Source organism: Petaurus breviceps, unplaced genomic scaffold, assembly GCF_028583685.1.
Source record: "Petaurus breviceps papuanus isolate PSGF00001 unplaced genomic scaffold, PetGlider_PUasm1.0 207, whole genome shotgun sequence".
In the NCBI taxonomy this organism is placed as follows: Eukaryota; Metazoa; Chordata; class Mammalia; order Diprotodontia; family Petauridae; genus Petaurus; species Petaurus breviceps.
This window is the reverse complement of record NW_027185850.1, coordinates 23,634,208-23,659,339: the sequence shown is the minus strand read 5'-3', so window position 1 is coordinate 23,659,339 and position 25,132 is coordinate 23,634,208. Positions and strand designations below refer to the sequence as shown.

Sequence of the window (25,132 nt, the reverse complement as noted above, 5' to 3'; positions counted from 1 at the left end):
GCATGCCAGACTTGGTCTGATGAAAGCAGGACCATCAACTAACTGCCTTCATTCTGGATGCAATGCTTCTGTAAATGCAGCTAAGGTCAATGTCAGCTTTTGAGGATTCCCATGTCACATGCTAATTTGGAGCAGATTTGCAGTCAACACAGATCTTTTTCATAGAAGTTGGGCATCTTTGGAAAAGCCACAGCTGCCTAGCCAGTCCTTGCAACACTGGGGTTTTTTGGACCCAAACATAAGCATTTACAATGATTAGATTTCATTTTATTCCAACCTTTGGGTGCCTTTTGACCCTCTCATTCATTCTAGAGTGCTCCCAATTACAAACTGCTCTTCTCACACAATCTTGCAAGGTAGGGAGAATGGTATTATTGTTCCCATCACACAAATGGAGACAGTGATGGAACACTGGGTATGGAGTCAGAATCCCAGGGCCCCAGACTGCCCAAGACCCATCCAGGCAGCTGCACTGCTTCCACTGCTTGGCCGAGATGGGAGGCACCAATTCTACTCCTTCCAAGGGGATGGTGGGTTTTCCTATCTACTCCACTTCTGTGCCCTCTACTCCTGCTGCCATCTAACCTACTGATACAAGCTAAAGACTGCTGGGCCTTGCCACCCTCCCCACAGCTGTGCCTTAAAACTTCCTGACCTCTCCATTTATCCTGGAGCTGAAATTTCTTTTCTGTGCTACCTCCCAAATTACAGTGTGAGCTCCTTCAGGGCTGGGGCTGTTTCCCTTTTTCTCTTTGTATCCCTAGGGCTTAGCCCAGTGTTTGGCACATGGTGCTTTTATTCAGTCATTCTTAGTAGTTGTGTGATCTCGGGCGAATCACAACCTCCCCGGCATTCATCTGTAACATGGGAGGGCTGGACTAGAAGACCTCGAAGGTCTCTCCGGCTCTGCATCTATAATTCGAGAAGGAAACTGAAACCGATGCTTTTCCAAGTAAACCACTACTAGGAAGGGCACAGCTTGGATTTGTTCTTCCCCCTATACAGTCCGTCTTAGAGTCAGGGAGACCCGAGTTCAAATCTGACCTCAAATGCTTCCTTGATGGAGAAGTCACTTCACCACTGTCTGCCTCAGTTTCCTCATCTGTCAAATGGGGATACTAATAGCAATTACCTCTCAGAATTGTGTGGATCAAATGAGATAATATTTATAAAGCACTTTGAAAACCTTCAATCATGTTGTAACATACTATTACTGTTGTTGCTAATTATTCCAGGTTGTTCCTTTGTCATGGGCTTTTCTCCTTTACATCACTTGAGGACAGTAATCGGACACTTTTTTTTTTTTCCTAAGAAAGGGGACAAAAATGGGAACCAGCTGTTCTCCTCTGTCCTCCCCCCAGGTTTAGTCCCAATGAGGCCCCAGTTGGAAGGAACTCTTCTCATTCTCCAGGTCAATTCCATTCAATCCATGCCCCCAGAGGAAAATGTCCTTTCTTCCTATTGCCCCAGAGGGTGCCAGCAAGGGCGAGCTAAGGCTGATTGGTTATAGAAGGAGTCTCCTTTACTCACCAGTGCCCAGAGACAACCCTGACTGGCCATTATTTCTGGCCACATCTCATCATCCCTCAGTGATCTCATGAATGTCCCAACTGAGCCCAGCGCCCCCTGGCTGGAGACTGCCCCGAGGCCCCTGGCAGAGAACCATGAAATCTTAGAACTGTGGGTTCTCAGAAATCACTGAATAGGATCTCACTGAATTTCAGAATTATAGTATCTTAAAGGTCAAAGGGGCATTAGGGGTCATCTAGTCTACTTCAATTTACAGATGGGAAACTAAAGTCCTGGTAAAGGGGGGAGTCACTGGATTGGGGTCTGAAGCCCTGGGTTCAAATCCAATCTCTGACATATATTACCTGTGTGACCTTAGTTGTACAAGTCTAGGATCATGGATTTAGATCATGGATTTCTAGACCATCTCATTCAAGCTGCTCATTTTGTAGATGAGGAAACTGAGATCCAGGGAAGGGAACAAACGGCCTCCAAAATCAAGGTCCATGAGCTGTCCACTGTATCAGGATACCCTGGACCTCAGTTTCCTCACCTGTAAAATGGAAGAATGTGACTTGTTGATCTCCACGGTCTCTTTGGGTTCTAAAACCTATGAGCCTCCCATCCCTACCCAGTTCACAGATCCTGTCCTGCCTGGTGGCTGTCCAAGACATCACCATCTTCTCTGAAGACAGACCCACCCAGTGTTGGACAGTTCTCCTTTAGAATGAGCTAATATCTGCGTCCTTGTAACTTTCCCTGATTAGCCTGAGACTCCCACCTCTGCCTTTTACTACTTGTCTGACCTTGGACAAGTCCCTTAAGCTCTTTGAGCCTCCGTTTCTTCGTCTGTAAAATGGAAGGGCAGGCCCTCCCAGCATGCTGTCTCTGCCACTATTATCCTAGCTCAACCCACTGGGGCTAAATAGAGTATCCGAGTCTTGGCAGGTAGTGATCTGGTTCCCCTCAGAGTGAGCTGGGGATCATGCCAGCGCTTCCGGTCATCAGCCCTGACCATCTCTGTCCGAGACGGCGTGTCCTACCCCTCCGGGGGAGAACACAGTGCCTCCTCTCTCCCCAGGCTGCACAACTGATTGATTCAGGAGTTAGAGCAGAATGCTAATGTTGTCCTGACCCTACTTAGGATTATCTTGGCAAAGATACTGGAGTGGTTTGCATTTCCTTCTCCAGCTCATTTTACAGATGAGGAGATTGAGGCAAACAGGGTTAAATCACACAGCTGGTCATTGTCTGAGGCGAAATTTGAACTCAGGTCTTCCTGACTCCGGGCCTGGTGTTCTATCCACTGCGCCACCTAGCGCCCAAGCATGCTGATGCTACCATCCAAAAGCAGACCCGGAAAGCAGGCAATAGTATCAATCCCACACCTGTACAATAAGAAGGCTGCTTTTTCTTTGGGATCAAACTAGATCATTTTAATTACCTAGGATTCAATTTTGAAGGATTGTTGAATCGCAGAATTAAAGAGGTGGAAGGGACAACAGTGGTCATCTAGCAGAGTGTCTCCAGAATCAGATTTACAGCTTGTAGCCTTAAAAAGCTGCCTGAGGCCCTGAGAAATTAAGTAACTTCTAGGACTACTCCCCCACCCCCACCGAGACAGGCTGAGTCCCCTAAAAGTAGCTGCTCCTTTTCCCTTTAGAGCTAGAGTTTTCTAGTTCTGTTACTAATGAGCCCCCATCCTATGCACTCCCTACGGATTATCATCCAGTAGCTTCAACTAGCTTTTAGGGGAGGATCTTTACTGAAACGGCAAACAGCTGATACAAAGAACAACCCCCCCCAAAGTCTGAAGCATACTCTCCCACAAATATTCACTGGAGCCACAGGGAGAGTGGGAGCACAAGTGACCCAAGGCGCGTGGAGAGAGAACACTCATGGCAAAGGTACAGCTCACAGATCCTGGTTTCTGGACGTCCTGTTCTTCTTTCACAGAGTCCTCGTGACGTTCTTCATCCATAAAATGAGCTGGAGAAAAAAAACCACTGCAGGCTCTTTGCCAAGAAAACCCCGGTTGGTATCATGGACACAAAGCCAATGACCAGGCAAGAATTTAAGCACCTACTGTGTGCCAGTGCTAAATGCTAGACATGCAAGCAAAAAGGAAGCCAGTCTTTCTGACGGATCTCCTGAATTCACACTGTTTCCTTGAAGGGGCATGGACAGAGTGACAGCGATGTCTGCCTCCTCCCAAGCAGTGCCCTCTCAGGGGCTGAGTTGGTTAGGACATCTCTTCTCTGAGGTTCTTCACTTGAGCCTCCAATCTGGTGTGGCCTCTCTACTGTTCATTAATAATAAATAACACCGGGGCGGCCAGGTGGCTCAGCGAGTAAGAGCACCGGCTCCAGTGTCAGGATGACCTGGGGATCAAATCTGGGCTCAGATACTTAGCACCACACCCAGAAATAACTGGCTGTATAACCTTGAGCAAGTTACTTAACCCTGATTGCTTTAAAAATATATATATATAATAAATAACACCCTGGCTCTATTTAACTAATTAAGTACTTGGTGGGGGGGGGGCAAACTCTCCCTTCTATCACCTTAGTCTCTGGGAAGAACGTGCTCTGAGTTCTGTATGACATTGACCCCACCAAGTTCATGCCCAAATGCAGCTTTGCTTATGGTTATGTACCTACCTCAGCTACCAAAGGAGCTGAGAGGTCCCATAGGTCCCAAACTCAAGGCATTAGTGCCCGACTGGCTTTAAAACCTTGCTTGGGCTTCACTCCCAGACCTCTACCTCCAACCTCCTTCACCTAAAATAAAAGAATAACCAAAAAGAAGCTAAAGAATTGTGCACATACTTTAAAATCCACATAGGATTGCATCAGCTGATGCAACTTCATGCATGTTCTTGAGGACCATGCTTACTGGTCGGTCCCCTGTTACATACATATGAGGAAAATGGAGCCCAGAGAGGTCATGGAACTTGCCCATGGTCACACAGGTAATAAGTGGCAAAGCCAGGGTTCAAACACATCTCCTATCATGACATTCAGTGTTCTTTCTTTTGTACCATACCTCCATAACAGACATTAACAAAAACAACAAACCAATTTGGGAATAAAATCACATATAAAATTATAAATTCCTAATTATTTATAGTTTTTCAAGAGAAAACTCATATGTACACTCTAGCAAAGTAATAATAGGGAGTTCAGAGGATAGATCAGGGACCTGGAATCAGGAAAACCTGAGTTCAAATCTGGCTTCAGACACCTACTAATCACTTAACCTCTCTCAGGCTTAGTTCCTTCATCTGTCAAACGGAGAAAATGACAGCCCCTACCTTCCAGGGCATTGCCAAGGATAAAATTAGGTAATATTTGTAAAACACTTGGCAAATTTTCAAGCACTATACAAATGCTAGCTTTTATTATTATTTTCTTCTGTCTCCATACCACCTTTTCCCCTTCAGTGTACTTATCAGATTATATTTTTATTATTTTTTATCTCATTGTTGTCACAGGTCTTTGGCACCTGTACTCTCCAGGTTGCAAACCATGGGGCTCTGTGATTGCAGAAGAATTATAAATGCTGATGATTCGTAGGAAGGCAGAGACAGAGAGATGGGTCAGTAGGTAGATAGAGAGACTGTCACCTCTCACCCAACATGACTTTCAAACACGAGGTGACATAAAAGAAATCATCAATATGACTGGAAGAGACAAGTGTGAAAGGTGACAACCAGCCATGCAAACTGAACCAGTGGGGGATGGGGACCCCCACAAGAGGAACTGTAATGTAAATATCCATCGGTAAGAAACTGATGACAAAAGCCTCTATCACTTAACCCCAATTGCCCTCCAAAAAGCATAAAAACAAAAACAAAAGCCTCCTATGAATTTAGTGACATTTTAAAAGTAAGTTTATATTTTATTTTCTATTTATTCATCACAACAACATCTACATAGCATGTCCAAAAGTGAACTCATTATTTTTCCCCACAAAATCACCTCTCTACCAAACTTCCCTATTCTCACTGAGAAAACCACTCTCCTTCTGGTCACCCAGGTTCACAATCTTATTGTCACCCTTAATGCTTCCTTCTCCCTTAACCCACATAGTTAACATATATCCAATCAATTGCCAAGTTTTATCACTGTTAAATTTAATATGCATTGTTAACATTTTTTTCTCCTAATTTTGACTTATTTTCAATTCCAAATTCTCTCCTTATATTTTTCAATCAGCCGCATGATGGTAAAAGTAAAATTTTACAAACATGCTTAAGTTTAAACCAGTATTCCTGCTTGTCAAGTAAATCAAATGTTTGCTGACTAAGGCACTTTTCAGGCTTTTGATTTATGCCAGTGAAACACCTGTATAAAATTGTTTTAATCAGTGTCAATGTCATATCTACTATCTTCAACCCATTCTTCACTATCAAGGGTTTATTTAAATAGGTCAGGATTAAGTTGTTTCAGCTGTATGCTATATAGCTTTCTCATTATGTTTCTTCCTTCTAGGTTTAGACATATTCTTATCTTTGCTCTGAGATGTCAGTGGTCTGACTGAATTCAGGACAGCTAACTCAGGCAAAACTCAAATCAATAATAAATCTTCTGTCTTTTAAAATTGTTAGTCAGTGTTTACCATGTCCAAAGTCTGCTGATTCTTTTCTCAAAAAAACAAATTCTTCATGTTATAGAGGCTCAAGGCTTCTAACACTCATTGGGAGGAGTGGCGGTTGCCCATCAACTGGGGAACGGCTATTCAAATTGTAGTATATGAGTGCAATGGAATACTATGGGGGCTGTATGAAATGATAAAGGAGATGGTTTCAGAAAAACCTTAGAAGACTTATATGAACTGAAACAAAGGAAAGTGAGCAAGGTCAGGAGACCAATTTATACAACATTATAAAGATAACTTTCAAAGACTTGAGAGCTATGATCAATGCAATGACCAATTACAATTCCAGAAGACTCATGATAAAGCATGCTACTCACCTAACAGAGAAGTGATTGATTCAGAGTGTGGATAGATAGATAGATAGATAGATAGATAGACAGACAGACAGACAGACAGACAGACAGACAGACAGACGGACAGACAGACGGACAGACGGACGGACAGACAGATGGATGGATAGATGGATAGACAGATAGATGGATAGATGACATGGTCAATGAGGGAGTTTGTTTTGCTTAACTATGCATATTTTACAAGGGTTTTGTTTTTCTTTCTTTTACAATTAGAGCAAAGGGGGAGAGAATAGATTTCTGTTAATCAAAATAAATTGAATTTTAAAAAATCATTGGTTTCTCTTTCCTCGTGATTTCCAATAGAATTCTTACCATCCTCACCTATTCCCACCTCTGCACTGAAGATACCAAGTATTAACGTATATGCTGATTTAATTCGGAGGGTCTCATCGAATTCTCCATAGCGTTTCTCTGCCTTTTTGTCCTCTGCAACATGTTGGCTCATAAGCTTCAGATATTTTCATCGTGATCTGTGCACATCCTCAACATGAGCATTGTCACAAGACAACCAGGTAACCACAAAACGGAGTCTCTTGTTGCCTTTGGGTGTGTAATTAAACCAGCCTTCCCAACTCTCTTATTTCTGCTCCCAGGAGTGCATGGGAGCCCTCCTCCCACTGAGCCACAGCTTACTTCTTCTGACTTTATTTATAGCAAGTGTGTCAAGATGGATTTTAATTCACTACTTCTAATTCTTATCATTTGCTCGTTGGACAAAAGAATCTCACATTTAGTGTACTAACAGCCAAGTTAAAGTTTATAAATGGTCTGAACACTGTGAGGGGCAGCTAGGTGGTGCAGTGAATAGAGCACCGGCCCTGGAGTCAGGAAGACCTGAGTTCAAATCCGGCCTCAGACACTTGACACACTTACTAGCTGTATGACTTTGGGCAAGTCACTGTAATGCGAATGTAAATTTTAAAGATCTTCCCTGCCCCTAGGCTAAAGTGCACCAGAAGCCTGGGGAGGGAGGCTTGTTTTTCAGTAGATACTTTTTGATTGGCCAGTGGGTCAATAAGGTTGTTACATTCTCTGAGCCAGGAGAAGGCTATATAAGCCCTGATGTGTAGCTTTGTTTTGGGACTCACTTTGAGAAGTGTTCTGTAATTTGATCTGAATTCTGGGAAGCCGTTGTTGAGAGTCCCCCGGCTTTGAAAAACCCAGAATGTGGAAACCCAGATGTTGACTGGGTATGGATGTAATGGTTGGACAGTTTGGAAATCTGTCTACTTGATGTTTCTGTCTTGATAATTATGCCTGTATACTTTGAGATTCAGGGTGCTGACCTTTTCTCCTGAATAAGGTAAATGATATATGTCTGACTGATTAAAGTAAGCTTGTTAACCCATTTTGAGTTGCTTTCCTTTAACAAAGCAGATCCAAGAACCTGTGGTAGCTGCAAACTCTGAGGACGCTTGGGGTGCTTGCTGCTACAGTCACTTAACCCCAACTGCCCTCCAAAAAGCAAAAATTTTAAAAATGAATGAATAAAAACACTGTGTGAGTCTTAGCATCTCCTAAGAACATCATCGTAACGCTCTTTGTTTCATGGGTTGCTGTAGCGAAAGAAGTCATCACCAAGTGGCCAGCCTACTGTTGTTGACCTCTCCTTTCCATTAGCAGACAGTCATCAGTTCCACCCAACTGGCCCCTTCGCTTGAACTGCCTAACACCTCTCCTCTCCATCCACCCTGAGAAGGAGCACTAACAATGTTAATAAGCCACCTTGACTCATTCAGCAATGTTTAACAAACTCCCACTTGATCATACCCTCCCCTTCCCAGTGATTCTGAACTCCAGGCTGTCATTATTCAAATCTCATTCTGTATCCTCCACTGCCCACTCCCTAATCCTTCTCCACATGCCCTCCAATCCAGCCCCCTATCCATCTTCCCACTCTAAAGCTACCCATCCCTTCCATTTTCCCTTTCCCTTTCCACTGTCCCCTCTGGAATGCCTGTTCTATAAGTAACAAACTAGATTTTTATCTTAAACCTTTTCCTTTCTCACTTCTTTCATCTTCTATATCTTACAGAGACCTGGCTCCCTTTTGATGGTGTAGCGGCAAGCACCCCAAGCGTCCTCAGGGTTTGCTGCCAGCACAGGTTCTTAGATCTGCTTTGTTAAAGGAAAGCAACTCAAAATGGGTTAACAAGCTTACTTTAATCAGTCTAACATATATCATTTACTTCGTTCAGGGGAAAAAGGTCAGCACCCTGAACTTCAAAGTATACAGGCAGAATTATCAAGACAGAAACAGATCAAGTAGATGGATTTCAAACTGTCCAACCATTACATCCATACGCAATCAACATCTGGGTTTCAAAGCGGGGCGGGGGGAAGGGCCCTCTGGACAATGGCTAGCCCAGAGTTTCATCTGATCAAATCACAGAACATTTCTCAAAGTGAGCCCCCAAAACAAAGCTACACATCAGGGCTTATATAGCCTTCTCCTGGCTCAAAGAATGTAACAACCTTTTGGACCCACTGGCCAATCAAAAAGTATCAACTGAAAAACAAGCCTCCCACCCCAGGCTCCAGGTGCACTTTAGCCTAAGGGCAGGGAAGATCTTTAAATTTGCATTTCCATTACAGATGGCTGATTACCCCTTCCATCACTGGCTGCACTTTTACTCACTGGTTGAGATGGGAGGCATGGAATGCTCCTTGTTCCCCCTTGCCACTTCCAAGATCTCCCTCTACCTCCATCACTCAGTAATATGTCCTCCTTTCTGGTTCACTCAATCCATATCTACACCTAATCAAGATCCTAGTAGCTGTTGTCTATGGACCTTCTTTTCTCAATGAGCTCAGTATCTGGCTCCTCCTCAAACCCTGCCCTTATACATGGGGACTTCAACATATATAGATACTCCCTCAAACTCCCTAACCCTCCAGTTCTTGAGCTTACTCATTTCCCATGACCTGCTCCCCTACCCCATCTCAGACGGTCATACCCCTGGATCTCGCCATCACCCACAAATGATGTTTATAAGCTCTGAGAGTCCCTTCTCTGATCCTAAGCTTTGTCATTCTGCCTCACCCTTTGCCATCCAACTCCAAATCCTGCTCTTCATCCTCACATTGACTTTCAATCCCTTGCTCTTCATTGCTTTTACAAGCCATCACTTCTACACTGTCTGCCCTCTTTTGACCCTTTAGTGAACCAGTCCACACTGTCCTTTGCTCTGAATTCCCTGGCCCCCTGATCTCATCACTGATTCTGTCCTGACGAGCCTCAGCCGTGGATTACTCCTACCATCCTCTACCTTTGCTCCTTCTCACATGCTGCTGAATGAAGCTAGAGACAAACACAAAATGCCGACTGGAACCCCTACAGATTTATGAAAAGTAATCTCGCCTGGGCCTTCACTGCAGGCAATCCTTTTATACTCCCCTAATTGACTTGATATCCCACTCAACACAGTGATTCCTCCAAACCTTTTTATCCCTCCTCAATCCTCTAAGAGCTTTCTCTCCTCCACCATCTCAGCCAAAAAGCTCACCTCATATCTCATGGGGGAAAATTGAGGCCATTTGCCTGCTTTTCCCCTTCTCCTCATCTTAAACTATTTAGGTGTCTTCTACCAGTATTTCTTCCTTCACCATCTTCCCCATCACCCTTCTCCTTGCCAAGTCACACCCCTCTACCTGTAGAAGTGATCCCATTCCATCTCATCTTTTCCAGTAAACTGCCCCCTCTATCATTCCCACTCTCTCAATTATCTTAGTGTAGTACCTGGCATATAGTAGGCACTCAATAAATGTTTATTGACTGAAAGATTTGCTAAGTTTGTCCACCACTAGGCTGGTCCTTGGAAATCCAACTGAGTCTGATGATTGTATAATAACTCAAAACCATCCTGGTATGGTAGAATGTACAAAGAGATACAAGGGATTATGAAAATGATAAGTCAATCAGTCAACAAGCATTTACTAAGTCCCTACTATGTATCAGGTACTGTGCAAAGGGGTAGAGATGCAAAGAAAGGCCAGTACAATAGGACTTGTCTTGAAGGAGCTCACAGTCTAATGGGGCAGACAAGTAGGTACAGACAAGAAATCTACAGGAGAAGTTGGAACGTCTTAGGGGAACATCACTAAGATTAAGAAGTAGGAAAACCTTCTTGTAGAAGGTGGGACTTTAGCTGAGACTTAAGAGAATCCAGGAAAGCCAGGAGGCAGAGATGAGGAGGGAGAAAGGGACAGCCACTGAAAACGCTCAGAATTAGGAAATAGTGTCTTTTTTTTTTTGATTGTTGGAGGCGAAAAAGTAGGGTAACTGGGGTTAAGTGACTTGCCCAAGGTCCCACGGCTAGTAAGTGTGTCAAATGTCTGAGGCCAGATTTGAACTCAGGTCTTCCTGACTCCAGGGCCAGTGTTCTATTCACTGTGCCACCTAGCCACCCCAAGAGATAGCATGTCTTGATTAAGAAAGAACAGAGATGGTACTCCTAACCCACCACCAGTAAGGCAAGGTCTGGCACTTCCTTAGTTCCCCTACTCTGACCATTGCCCCCTCCTCTATTGTCCTTCAAGGCCCAGCCCAAGTCTCACCCCCTCTATAAAGCTTTCCTTGACTCTGTAAGCACTTGTAATGCATTTATTTGGCACCTAGCATATACAACTACCAAGAAAACCACCTAGTCTCAGATTTGAAAGGAACCTCAGAAGCCATCAAAACCAATTCATACCTGAACAAGCACCCCCACTATAACATACTGAACAAGGAGTCATTCAACCTTGGCTTGGAGACCTCCAATGAGGGAAAACCTACCACCCCCTCAAGACAGCCCCTCCTCTAATTGCTGCCTCTTTGTCCCTTCTATCCATGGTTCTGGGGCCAAAGAGAACAAGTCTATTCCCTCTTCCACCATACAGCCCTTCAGAGGTTGGAAGGAATTCTCTCTGTCTCTGTCTGAGCCGTATCATCTCTGGGCCAAATGCTGCCACTTCCGTCGTTAAGTCCTGATACGGCCCCTTCACTGGGCCTCCTCAAGGCGCTCTCCAGGTCATCAGCGTCCAACACAGTCCGTCAAAGAGTCGGATTTTGTTGGTGCGGTCTACTGACCCAGACTAGCACCAATCCCTAGAACTAGCTTTTAGAGGGAGACCGGCGCACGTATATGTGCACATATATATATATATATATAGCTCTCTAAAGTCTGTTAAATGCTTTAAATATACATATATATTCATATATACATGTGTCTACATATGAATGTGTGTGTGTGTGTGTGTGTGTGTGTAAAATCTCATTGTATCCTTACAACAACCCTGGCAGCTATAACAGGTAAGAAACTGAGGCAGAGAGAGTTTAAGTGACTTACCCAGGGTCACACAGCCTGGGTGAACCTTCCTGACTTCAGGCCCAGCACTCTATCCACTGTACCACCCAGCTGCCCCTTCCGAGCTGGTAGTAAAACTGAAATCAGAGAAGGGCTAACTTTGGAGGACATATATATCAGACCATACAAAGTGAAGGCGTTGTTCCACTGGAAGCAAGGTAACTCAGCCAGGAGTGAAAGTCCCAAATGTCTCCCAGTTTTCCAAAGTCTCTAGTGTAGGCCTGCACAGACTGTACATTGCCAAAGGATTGTGAGCAGCCCAAGAAAAATGCACTGGCGTAATGAGCTGGGAAGAGGACAGGATGGAGACTCAGAGTGGCTTCTTTCCAGGCTCCTTCCTTCAGCCTTGAGGGTAATAGGAAAAGATTAAGAAGTACTGGCATCTTCATCTTCGCTCTAGAAGCTGGGAGCCAGGAGCACCTGAAATAACCGCAAAGCCCAAAGAAAATGTAGAGACTCAAAGAAAGTCTGAAGAGAGTCTAAAAGGCTGGAGCTCTCCTCTGTCTCTCTATCTCTCTGTCTCTTTGACTCTCTTTTCCTTTCTGTGTCTCTGTCTCCCTTCACACAGGCACAGCAACCACACCAGCCTGTCTAGGAGGGTTGCTAGCACAGGTTCTTAGATTTGTTTTACTAGGAAAGGGGTCAACCATCTTTCTTTTTAATTACAGTCATTAGTTCAGGGGGAAAATCAATACCCTAAACTTCAGAGAAAATCCAAACAAAGAAAATAGAGAAAATACAAGTGGAGAAATAAAGGCCAACAGACAGGGTTTCTAATTGTCTGAGAAATTAGCACAGATCAACAGACAGATCCAACTGTCTGACCAAGGCAATGCATAGATAGTTGCCAGAGACAGAAGTACTAGCATCTGGGTTTTTGAAAGCCAGGAGGTTCCTTAACAGCTACCCAGAGTCTCATCACACACACCCTTTTTAGAGCCAGAGGGCATCACAACCCTCGGAGACTCAGAGCCTAATTAGAAATTAACAAAAAGTGTGAAAGACTTCCTACAAGCAAGCCTTCCCTAAGCAAGCTTCCCTTCATAGGCTCCACCTAAGGTCTATTAATGGGCAGGGAAGGTCTTCTATTCCATTAACATTACACGCATTGCTCTCCATCAATGAGGAGAGAGTACCATACCAGTGGGTTTGGGGTCTAATGTTACCTAGATCTACCTATGATAGGCCTCTTGGAGATAGCTAAGGAAAGGCATGGTCCTTCTCCTATTACCCTCAAGGCAGAAATCACAGTCTCCCTTGGAGAGCCATGGGTCAGATTCCAGAGACGGCCCTCCATTCCACCCACAAGCTGTATCTCACCAACTAAACCACCCATGTATCCAGTTGTAACTTCCATGGACACATACATATCTTACAGAAATAAAAAAGAGCCACTTGACAGACATTTTCTCTTGAATGTTATCTCTAGTTCCTCTTCCCTGAAGGGCAGAGACAAGCTGAAAACAGGTCATTTGCTATGAAAGCCAATCAAAGAAGAAATGGAAGCCTAGCTTAAGAGAATGGTGGGCCCACTTGGTCATGCAGTGAGAGAGAGGTATAGATGGAGCACTGAATTTGGAGCTAGAGAATTTGATCTACCAATCGATTGCTACCAATCCACTGAAAAGTGTTGCTTAAGCATCTCCTACATGCTAGGCCCTGTACTAGGCAAGGGGCATACAAGTACAATGAATGAAACATCCCTCTTCACAAAGAGCTGACATTCCAATGGGAGTGACCATGGGTACTTATAAGGATACATTCAGCATAAGCAGAAAGTGAATATATACAATATATACAAGACAGCTGGAGAAGGAGGGCACCAGCAGATGAAGGATCAGGCAGTGCTTTATGTCAAACATGGCGCTTGAACTTCATCTTAAAGAAAGAGATGGGAAGGAGGAAGGGCATTCCAGGCATGGGAGAAGACCAGAGCAGAGGTATAGTAATGGGAGAGGGGGTACAGAGAAAAGACCAATTTAGTTGGAGTGCAGAGAATGGAAGGGGGATAATGCCCAGTGAGGCTACACAGATAGGTTGGGGTCAAGTCGTATAGGACTTTAAAGGCTAAACAGGGACCTTCTGCTTTATCTTAGAGGCAACAGAAGTAGGTTGAATAGGGAGTCACATGGTAAGATCTGAGCTGCAAAATTTGCTTTGGTAGCAGAGTGGAGAATGGACTGAAGTGGGAAGAGGCTGGAGGCAAGGAGGCCCAGGAGGAGGGTGTAGCAATAAGCCAGGCTACAGGAGATGAGGGCCTGAACCAAGATGGTTGTGTGAGTGGAGAGAAGGGTCAGGCGGGAGAGAGGCTGGAAAGGCAGAAATGGCAGAGCTTGGCAGCTGACTATATGTGGTGTTATTGTTCATCCTTCGTTCTCCAAGAGGACCATGACATCAGGGAGGTGATGCCATGACATGCGAGTGAATTGGATGTAAGTGAGGCAGGGCTGGGCAAAGCCACAGGCCTCACTGTCTCCTCCAGACTGTATATAGGGTGAGGAATAGTGAGGGGTCCAGGACAAAGCCAAGATCATTAACCTGGGAGGCTGGTGGTACCTTCAACAGAAATAGGCAAGTTTGGAAGAAGGGAGGGTGTAGGGGGAAAGATAATGAGTTTGGCCTATATATGTTGAGTCTGAGATGTTTCAGGGACATCCAACTTGAAATGTCCAACAGGCAATTAGTGATCCAAGACTGAAGTTCTGGGGCAGGGGGAATAGTTCTGGATACATGGATCTGAGAGTTATGGGCACAAAGTTGACAGGTAAACAGACCCATGAGGGCTAACAAGGCCACTGAGTTTGGAGGGGTACAAAAAGAGGACCTAACATAGAATCCTGGAGAAGACCCACAGTTAAAGGGTGGAATGTGCGTGAAGTGCTGGCAAAGCCAATCAAGTAGTCAGATAAATCGGAGGGGAACCAAGAGAGAGCAGTGTCTAAAAAGAACCAGAGAGGAGAGAGGATTCAGGTGGAGAGGGCAGCCCACAAGGCCATCAGAGTCAGCTCTTAAAGATCATCCATGGGGCAGCTAGGTGGTGCAGTGAACAGAACACTGGCCCTGGAGTCAGGAGGACATGAGTTCAAATCCGACCTCAGACACTTAATGCTTACTAGTTGTGTGACCTTGAGCAAGTCACTTAACCCCAATTGCCCTCCAAAAAGCAAAAAAAAAAAAATCATCCATTCCTTCCTACCTATGTAATAGAGGTCAATACTTCCATGGCCTCTATTTCCTCACCCATAAACAAGGAAGTTAAGACTAGACAGCATTTAAGAGCTTTGAAACTGAGGTCCCAGCAGTTCCCACAAAGCCAGTCCAACCCCTTACGTCTCAGGCTGCCTGTCCAAGTAGGAGCTGATGAGAAGAAGAAAGAGGGAGGGCCTGCTTTATCTACTACTGGGCCTCCCTTCCCCTTTTCCCTTCCCCCAGATCTACCAGGAAAATATCTCCCTGCTCTCAGAGCCAATTATCCCCTCTAGATGGAATTGATTGAAATGGGCTTAAATTGGCTGGTAATTGGAGGACCCCAGTAGAGCATCTGAGGGCAATCAGACTGTTACCCATCAAACACAAGGAACCCCAGTGCTAAACAGCCTGTGCTCATTAATTAGCACAGTAACTCTGGGGTCTTGGACCTAGGGAAAAACATGCCCTCCCCCATGTCCTTCATCAGGGGAGGCAGAAACTGGCAGGGCCTCTACACCTGATGGATGGCATCCTTCAAAGCCTAGCTCACATAGTGCCACGTCCTCCATGAATGCTCCCTCCAGAATGGAAGAGATCTCACCCTTCTTTTAACCTTCTTCCCCAGGAACCTTGCTTATGTTTCTCTTTTAGAGTTGATGTGAGATAACAGATATAAAGTATTTTGTAAACCTGAAAGTGCTATAGAAATGCTAGCTATTATTTTTATTAGATCAAATGGAATAGTATTTGAAAAGCCCTTAGCACAGAGTTGGCTAAGTTTGATAAATGTTTGTTTCTTTCCTCCTTCCCTTCTGGTATTTATCCCACTCTGCCTCAAAGAACCCTAGGATTTCAGAGCTACTCTGGCAACTTGTCCGATCCCTTCCCCTGTAAAAAATATGAAAGATACCCCTCTGTAGCATCTAGCATAAGGGCTCACCCCATTTCTGCCTCCAAGAATGGAGGTACCATTGCATCCTAAGATGGCCCATTCCATTACTGGACAACTCCAATTTTTAGGAAAATTCTTCCTTATATTAAATTGAAATGTTTCCCTCTAATTCCCACCCATTGGTTCTGGTTTTGTCCTCTGGGGCCAAGTAGAAAAGAAAAAAAAAGCCACATGATAGTCCTTCAAATGACAGAAAAACAGCTACCATTTCTGCACTGTCTTCCGTTTGGGGACTAAACACCCCAGGTTCTCCCATTGATTCTCGTGGATCAATTCCATGTCACTCTCCTCTTGACCAATGTGGTGGAGTCAGATAAATTCTCAGATCACAAGGAGTCCCCTTCTTGGCTTCAAATGACTCAGTGGATGTACTATAGGGTGTGAGCCACCCCCTACCTCTCTCTTCCTTTTTCTGGCTATTCATTATGGCAGACTGTTTTGAGCTGCACCTCTTGTGTGGGGAGAGGAAGGGTGACTGGCTCACTTCCCCAGCCCTGGCTCTGAGCAGCCTGGAGTTTCTGGCAGCTAAGCTTCAAAAACCTTCTTGTTTGTGCCTATTATTTCCCAGAGGGAAATGGACATGGGACACGTCCAGGATTGGAGGTGGCCTATCTGGGGGTCCTGGGTCCAGTGAGATCAGTGGATGGTTGCTCAGCAGCAGGAATCTGGGCTGGAGTCAGGGAAAGCTTCTGGATTGTATGGGATGGTTATTAATAAGAGGATCAGCCTAAGCCTGGCTATTTTTGCCAGAACACATGTAGCAGTAATTGTTCAGATGGTACCTGGTCAAAGTTGGCCTAATTTGCAGTCCTGAAAAATACTTTCTATTTGGAAGAAATATAAGGGTTAGCCTCCCAGCAGATTATAATAATAGATCAAGTTAATTTCCTGATGTCTGCTGGTGTGCACTTTATGAATGCTAGGGAAGGGAACAAGCATTTATGCTTAGCATTTCTTGTCTGTGTAGGAATAAATTACCTGTCCCATACCTGATTATCATACATAGAGTACCTTTATACTCCCCGCTTTGGCGTCGGGGGTAATGTCCCCAGATATAAGGCATAAGTAAACTCAGCCACAGTGTGTCAGCGTGGGGAATTTAAAAAGCCAAAGAACAGGAGATAAGGGAGCCCCTTCTCACTAGAGGCCAAGTTCCCTAGGATGGATCCTGATCCAAAATTCATACCAACATCAATAGAGCAGTCATTGAGCTCACATTTATTAAGCACCTACTATGTGCCAAGCACTGTGTCGAGTCCTGGGGATACAAAAAAAAGGCAAAGAGCAATCACTGCCCTCAGGGAGCCCACAGTCGAATGGCACAGAAGGCATGAGAACAACTAGGCACCGACGTGCTTGAGATGGATAAACTGAGGAAATCTCAGAGGGAAGGCCTTAACCTTATGGAGGATCAGGAAGAGCTTCTTGCGGAAGGGGGGATTCTAGCTGAGTAGGTAAGTCATTTAGCAAGCCTTTATTAAATTCTTATGATGTGCCCAGTCCTGTGCTAAGTGCTAGGATTAAAAATTCAAGTTAAGCAGCAGCCAGGTGGCGCAGCGAGTAAGAGCCCCGGCCCCAGAGTTGGGATGACCTGGGATTGAATCCGGGCTCTGATACTCAGCACCACACCCAGAAATAACTGGCCGTGTAACCTTGAACAAGTCACTTAACCCCAACTGTTTTTAAAAAAATGCAAGTTAAAAAGACAGTCCCTGTCCTCAAGGAGCTGCCAATCTAGAGAGGGAGACATACACATAAGTAAACATGTACATACATACATATTAATTCATAATGTATACCAATAAATACAAGCCAAAGTTTTGAGGGGAGGGCACCTGTGGGGGATCAGGAGAGGTTTCATGTAGAAAGTTATCACCTGAGCAGAATTTAGAAGGAACAAGGGGTGTAGGTATATGGATACTCACTTGGATGTAGCTGTATTGATGGTTGAGACCCCATTCCCTCTTCCCCTAATGTTATAATGCTGGGCTTAGTATCAGGAAGACCTGAATTCAAATCCCGCCATTTTCTAATTTTGTGACCTTAGGCAAGTCATTCATCTCTCTTCCTCAGTTTCCCCATCTGTAAAATGAGGGCATTGGACTCAATGGCTACTAAGGTCCTTTCCAGTTTTAAGTCAATGATTCTATAAAGAATTCTTTTTAGATTGTTTTTCCTTTATAGAAACTCTACCTTCTAGGACCTAATGTCTTAATCATATACAGAATGCCAAGAAAAAGTCACAAACTGCTTGATCAAAGGCCCTTTTTCTTCTCATCTAAGAAGCTATCCCAAGGTCATTTTCCTGACAGGGGACAAGTGAAGATTCCCATAGTTTTTTGCTTCTTACTTTTTTGCCTTCTAATCCTAAGTAGCTGAGAGCTTTCCCTGCCTCTAAAAATGGAGCTTTCAAAGATATGCCCATCTTTGGAAGAGTCTTACATGGTACCCACAGATAATAGGCTCTGGAATCCCTTTATTAAAGGACTTTGAGTAAAGACAAGGGGATGAGTATTCCAAGCCTATTCCTCACCATATCCCTTTCCCGTCTAAGTAACCACTGCCCTAGAATCCCCAGGAACTAAGAAGCTTAAGGAGCATCCTTTCAAAAATTCAGAGATAGGAACCATAAGAGATAAAAAACAGTTGGCAAGCCATCTTCAGCATTGTCCCTCCAATGAGAACTGCTTCCCAAAATCAGTGAATGTACATTTCAAGGTCAGGCTCAAACACTTGCAGTAATCCCAACCTTCCTGAGGCTTCCATTTACTAAAAGATATATCCTTTAATAAATTTCATTAGGATATATAAGGTTTTGGTGTTTAACTGTCTTTACTTTTTTAGAGTGGCTGCCATTTTGCCACCCCCCCCCACCACACACACACACATGCATGCATTCATATCACTCAGAAGACTGACTCCATACCAAATCACTAGACTCTGTTGCCTACTGAACTCTAGGACACTCCTTTCTTTCCTCGATGAGTTCTGCACTTGATTCATTCAGTCAATAAACATTCATTAAACACCTACTCCTATGTGCTAAACATTGAAGACAAGAAGAAAGGCAAAAGATAATCTCTGCTCTTGAAAAGTTCAGTCCTAGGGGGGAAACCACACACAGACGACTGAACAAACAAGTCATTCAGGATAAATAGGAAATAATCAACAGAGGGAAGGTACTAGAATTAAGGGGAAGAAGAAAAGGCTTCTAGAAGATGGAGGGATTTTAACTAGGACTTGAAGGAAATCAGGGAGGCCGGGAGGCAGAGATGAAGGAAGGAGGAGGGCATTTGGTCTTTCTCTCCTTCCCGTCTCCCCAAATTTCATACTTCTTCCCATAGCAGGTAGGGGACTTTAATATAAAAAGTACTGCTCCCTCAAGCACTCTTACCTCCTAGTCCCTCAGTTTGCTCATTTCCCAGGACCCACTCCTCCACACCGCCTCAACTACACACAGAGGTAGTTATACCTTTAATACCAACATCACCTACAAAGGCACGACTTCCATGTTCAAGAACTCTGGAATTCCTTGATCTGATTATAGTCTGTCATCATTCCACCCCTTCTTCAGTTACTAATTCTGTTACTATACTGAGCAGGTGAATGGGGGAAGAGGAGAAGGGAAAGGAAGATTAGAAAAAACTATTTCACATAAAGAGGGTGCACAAGTAGACTGTACTCTTCTGGAGGAAGGATAAACACCAACAAACAAACAAAGAAGAGGGGTTGGAGGGGAGCTGCTGACCCTTGAACTTCACTTGTCTGAACTGGTCAAAGGAAGGAAGAATACAACCCTATTGATTTGGGTACAGAAATGCATCTCCCTTAATAGGGAAAGAAGAGAAAGGGGGAAGGAGGAATTAGAGGGAGGGTAGATTAAAGGAGAGATTAGTTCTAAGCAAAACAAACTCTAAGGATATACAAAAATATTAATTGCTCTTTTTAAAATGGCAAAGAATGGGAATCTGTCCATAAATTAGGAAATGATTAATTGTTATTGGTATATAAATGTGATGGAGTACTATTTGCTATAAGACATTATAAATTCAGATAGTTTCAGACAGACCTGGGAAGACTTTTATGAAATGATGCAGAGTGAAATGATCAGAACCAGGGGAATGATTTATACCATGACAAAAAATATGATAAAAGCAAACAACTTCGAAAGACTGATAAATTCTGATCAGTATAACTACTAACCATAACTCCAAAGGACTAATGATGAAATATGTAACTTACCTCCTGGTAAAGAGGAAAAGGTCTTATAATACAAAATAGGACAAATATTTTTTGGACATGGTCAATATGGAAAGTTGTTTTGCTTGACCATACATGTTTGTAACAGGAGTCTTGTTCATCTTTCATTACCAATGGAGGGAGGATTGGGGTGGGAGGCAGATTTTGCTGATTTAAACATATTTTTTTCAAAATAAAAAATAAAGTTAAAAAATACATTCTGGAATTTTTCCAGGAATCCAACTCCATTTCCTTATTTTTTTAATTAGGATATTTGATTCCCACAACAATCCTGTGAGGCAGATGCTGTTATTATCCCCATTTTGCAGTTAGGAAACTGAGGCAGATAGAGGTATAGTAACTTACCCAGGGTCACACAGCTAGTAAGTGTCTGAATCTAGATTTGAATTCAGGTCCAGGGCTCTAGCTACTGTCTTACCGTGTTGCCTAGGTGTCTTTTGCTGGCCTTTCAATTCTGGTTCAGCAGCCAACCAAAATAGTCTTTTTTTCACCATGCTGTAAGCAGACCAGACACATAATACTTATACACACTCTGAAGTTGGAGAGCAGGACCTTTTCATTCTCCATGCCCAACATTAGATTTGCTCATTATTTTCCACACGGACATTCTGTTGACAGAACTTGGAGCATGCTCAGAGGTGGGGACACCCATTGGCCAATCCTGCATTTCATCACAAGATATATAAAGGAATATCTGGCATACATAAGATTGAAATCAAGATAAATAAAGGAAGAATCAAAGACAAATGTGAGAAAATACAATACAGAAGAGATGATGGAAAATATTAATGAAGCAACAGCAATTCTGAGAACTGAAGTAAGTCAGGAAGAACAAAAAAGTGGCATTATAAGAACAAACAACAGAACAAAATTAGAAATGGCAAAATTAGAAGATTTCACATGTCTTCAAACCAAAATACAGATGAAGGGGAGGCCAGAGTTTGGTGAGGCAATCTGAGAATTTTTTTTCGTCTTTTTTTTTCTTGGAGGGAGAAGGGCAGGACAGTTGGGGTTAAGTGACTTGCCCAAGGTCACACAACTAGTAAATGTTAAGTGTCTGAGGCTGGATTTCAATTCAGGTCCTCCTGACTCCCGAGCCGATGCTCCATTCACTGCATCACCTACCTGCCCTACAATCTGAGAATTATTGATCTCCCAAAAAAACACTGAGGAACAAAAAATCTGAATACCATATTTCAGAAAACCATACAAGAAAATTGCCTGAAGGTATAGAAACAGAGGGCAGTGAACAATTCAATAGAATACAGAGGGTTATAATAAAGAGGAGCCCTAAGTTTGCCTCTGTCAAGTTCATAACAAAGAATTTTGCAAGCAGTTAAGAGGAAGAAATTCAGATATTAACAAGCATCCCATCAGACTCAACAAAACTGTTCCCAAGATGTGGTAAGATTGAAAAAATACGAAGATGATGAAAGCCCCAACTGGCAAATGGTGGAGAGGCCGTGAGAAGACAGAGTAATGCATTTTGGTGGAGCTGTCAATCATGATCACCATCCTAGAAAACAATTTGGAACTATACTACTAGTAAGAGAACAAAAATCAAAGTATCCTTTGATCCAGTAATGGGTACGTCCACCAAAGAGGATAGTAGGTACTTAAGACAGAAGGAAAGATCCACATAGACAAATACATGTATAGTGCAGCAGTAAAAATTTAGAAACAGAGTGCCCATCGGTTGTCTAATGTAACAGTGTCATTGTGCTATTAGAAACAATAAAAAATGAAAAATTCTTTGAAGGAAATGTATGAATTGATGTTGAGGAAAATGACCACAATGAAAACAGTATTAAAAGACATCAGGACAGGCATTGGTCAATGCAATGGCCAGTCTTGACCTCAGAGGACAGAGAGTGAAACCTGCATGCCTTCCTCTTGGCAGGGTGTGGAATAGGCATGAAATGAGGCATCTCGTACGAGATGGGGCCAATGAATGGGCTTGGCCTTCGACACACAAACTGATTAAGCCAAGGAATCTAGACTTGAAGACAGGAAGCAAAAGGACGACTCAGTGTTTACATGCTCTGAGAAGGTAAGAGGCCACTGGAGCTCTTATGTCTCAGGTAGCACAAGGGAGCACTGAAAACACAAAGAAGAGATATTTGTAGGAAGCAATACTCAAAAAGGAAACGGGAGGGAAGAGGAAAAGGGAAGAGATAAAGTCATTTTTCTTAAAATTGGGCACCACAGGTGAAGTTTAGTCAAATAAAGGTATGAGGAGAAGAACCAGTAATTCTTAAATCCCTCACTTACCTGAGGGGGAGGATAAATTCTATCAACCTCAGGTTCTGTATTTAGTGTGGTGACGACAAGGGGGAAGACAAGTGATCAAGATGGGACTATTACAAAGTTGTTCAGTCATTTTCAGCTGTGTCCAACTCTCCGTGACCCCATTTGGGATTTTCTTGGCAGAGACACTGGAGCGGTTTGCCATTTCCTTCTCCAGCTCATTTTACAGATGAGGAAACTGAGGCAAACAGGGTGAAGTGACTTGCCCAGGGTCACACAGCTAGTAAGTGTCTGAGGCCAGATTTGAACTCAGAAAGAGGAGTCTTCCTGACTCCAGGCCCAGCACTCTATCTACTGTGCCAGCTAACTGCCCATTAAAAAGTAGTAAAAGCCCTATTTAACACTTCTGTGGAGTTCTGTGACCATGGACAAATCACTTCACCTTTCTGAGTCTCAGTCTGTTGATCTATAAAATGGGGACAATAATACTTAGTACTTAAGTACTAAGTACTTAGCTTGTTGGGTTGTTGTGAGGTTCAAATGAAGTAATACACCAGGTGTCCCCAAAGTCTTTTTTATTTTGGAAGGCAATTGGGGTTAAGTGACTTGCCCAAAGTCACACAGCTAGTAAGCGTGTCAAGTGTCCAAGGCAGGATTTGAACTCAGGTCCTCCTGACTCCAGGGCCAGTGCTCTATTCACTGCACCACCTAGCCCCCCCCTTTTTGCTTTTTTTCCCCCAAAGTCTTTAATACCTTAAAACTACATTAAGACAATAGGAACACCTCGTATATGTAAAGCACTTTGAAAGTCAGAAGACCCTATGTAAATGTCAGTTCTTGTCCTCTTTCTTATCAACCGTCTTAGTCTCTTCAGCTTTTTTTATGGGGTTCAGAAAGACACAGAACAAGGACAAGTCGATACTCTTCGGGAGCAGGTACTCCAGATTTACTCCCCAACCTTGACTTACTCACACTTAGAGATGAGGTCCCCAGAGGGCAGCTGCCACTCATCCCCTCAAGGTCCCAGGTTTGTGGACCTGAGGGGCTGTAACATTATGTATCAGTATCATATTTGACTTTCTTTGTATCCTTTGCTTAGCTTGGCACATAGTAGGCACTTAACAAAAATGTGTTGCCTTGACTTGGAAGGGGGTGGTTCTAGTAACATGAATTATAAGCGCCTCCCAGCATATTTCTCTCAATGATTATCAGTTGATATCAATTAGCCAAACTTAATTAGATTTTAGAACAAGTATTTTCTAAAGTGCTACAGTAAAAATATTTAATACAAATATCCCCCAGAACTAAAGGTACATTCTGCCACAAGTACATACAAGTTTAGATCATACAAAACAAAAGAGGATATTCACAGCTCCTGGTTACTGGAAGTTGTTTTTTTCTCCCCTTCATACACATGAAATTCTCCTTAGCCATGGTGGGGGTGCCCACAAGGATCTTCTGCGTTCCTTGCAGTCTTGAGCCTGCCTTTCCTCACTGTGTCTAGTTTGCCCTTAGCTCCTAAGGCAAACACTATCACCAGCTGCAGTTACCCCAAGATAAGAAGTTGATTTAAATCCACCAGACTTCCAAAGCTCACCATTGTGGTCATTTTCCAGTCAAGTTGGAGACTGGGGGTAGTGGATACAAAGGCTTTTCTCCTACCCCTCTCCAAGTGAGGGTTCATTTGGCACTGCTCTCTCCTCCAAGCTGAGACACTCAAATGCTCAGGTTCCAAACTGGCTTGCTACTTTATCTAAGACCCAAAGGAAGTGACTGAAGTTTGTCAACCAATGCCAATGTACTTTCTGTCCAGCATTACTTCATTTTATCCCTCAGTCTTCATTCCTTCCCAGTCGTTCAACTGGGTTGCTCAGACATAGTCTGATGCCTCAGGCTAATTGATCAATTGATTAAATAGACACATTAACACTCAATTGAGGTAGTTACTGTAAATGGAGTGGGATGCTTGATTGACTGACTGGATCCATCCCTTCCTTGCATTGCTATTTTTCATTTATATTTTATATTATGAGAAGAATTAAAAGGGGCTACTTCTCTACCCACCACTGGCTATCTTTCTATTCAAGCAGAAGCTGTTGTACATTCCAACCAGAACTCCCGCCTTGCACCCATCTTGTTCTCATTGGTGCAAAGCCCCCCCCCCAACCCCAGCTAGTCCTAAACTGAACCATTTTACTTCTTCATCCTCACTGTTTTTCTACTCTGCTGCCATATATGTGTCTCATATACACACACACTTCCATCTCTTGCCATAGAAATTAAAATCAAACCAATACTACAGTGTTTCTAGAAAAGGACATGTCAATCAAGAATCTACCATGTCTGAGACTTCCCAGACCAGAACTCCCCTCCCCGGCCATCACTCCTCTATATGTATTATCTCTCCCGTTAGAATGTAAGCTCCTTGAGGGCAAGGAATGACTTGCTTTGTATTTTTATTCTCAACACTTACTACAGTACCTAAAATTTAGTAAGTACTTAAATAATTTTTTCATTCACTCACATAAGGTCATCTCTTATAGACTTTGCTGAAAGCATCTTCAAAACAACTCCAATGGTGATAAGAATGCTAGCTGCAGTATAGATCTCATCCT

General features: G+C 43.4%; 1 protein-coding gene across 2 annotated transcripts in view; it reads left to right on the top strand.

Moving 5' to 3' along the window:
- LOC138164975 (sterol carrier protein 2) overlaps positions 1-25,132 on the top strand; it is a 465,527-nt gene that overhangs the window by 130,079 nt on the left and 310,316 nt on the right. The gene's annotated exons all lie outside the window — the stretch shown is intronic.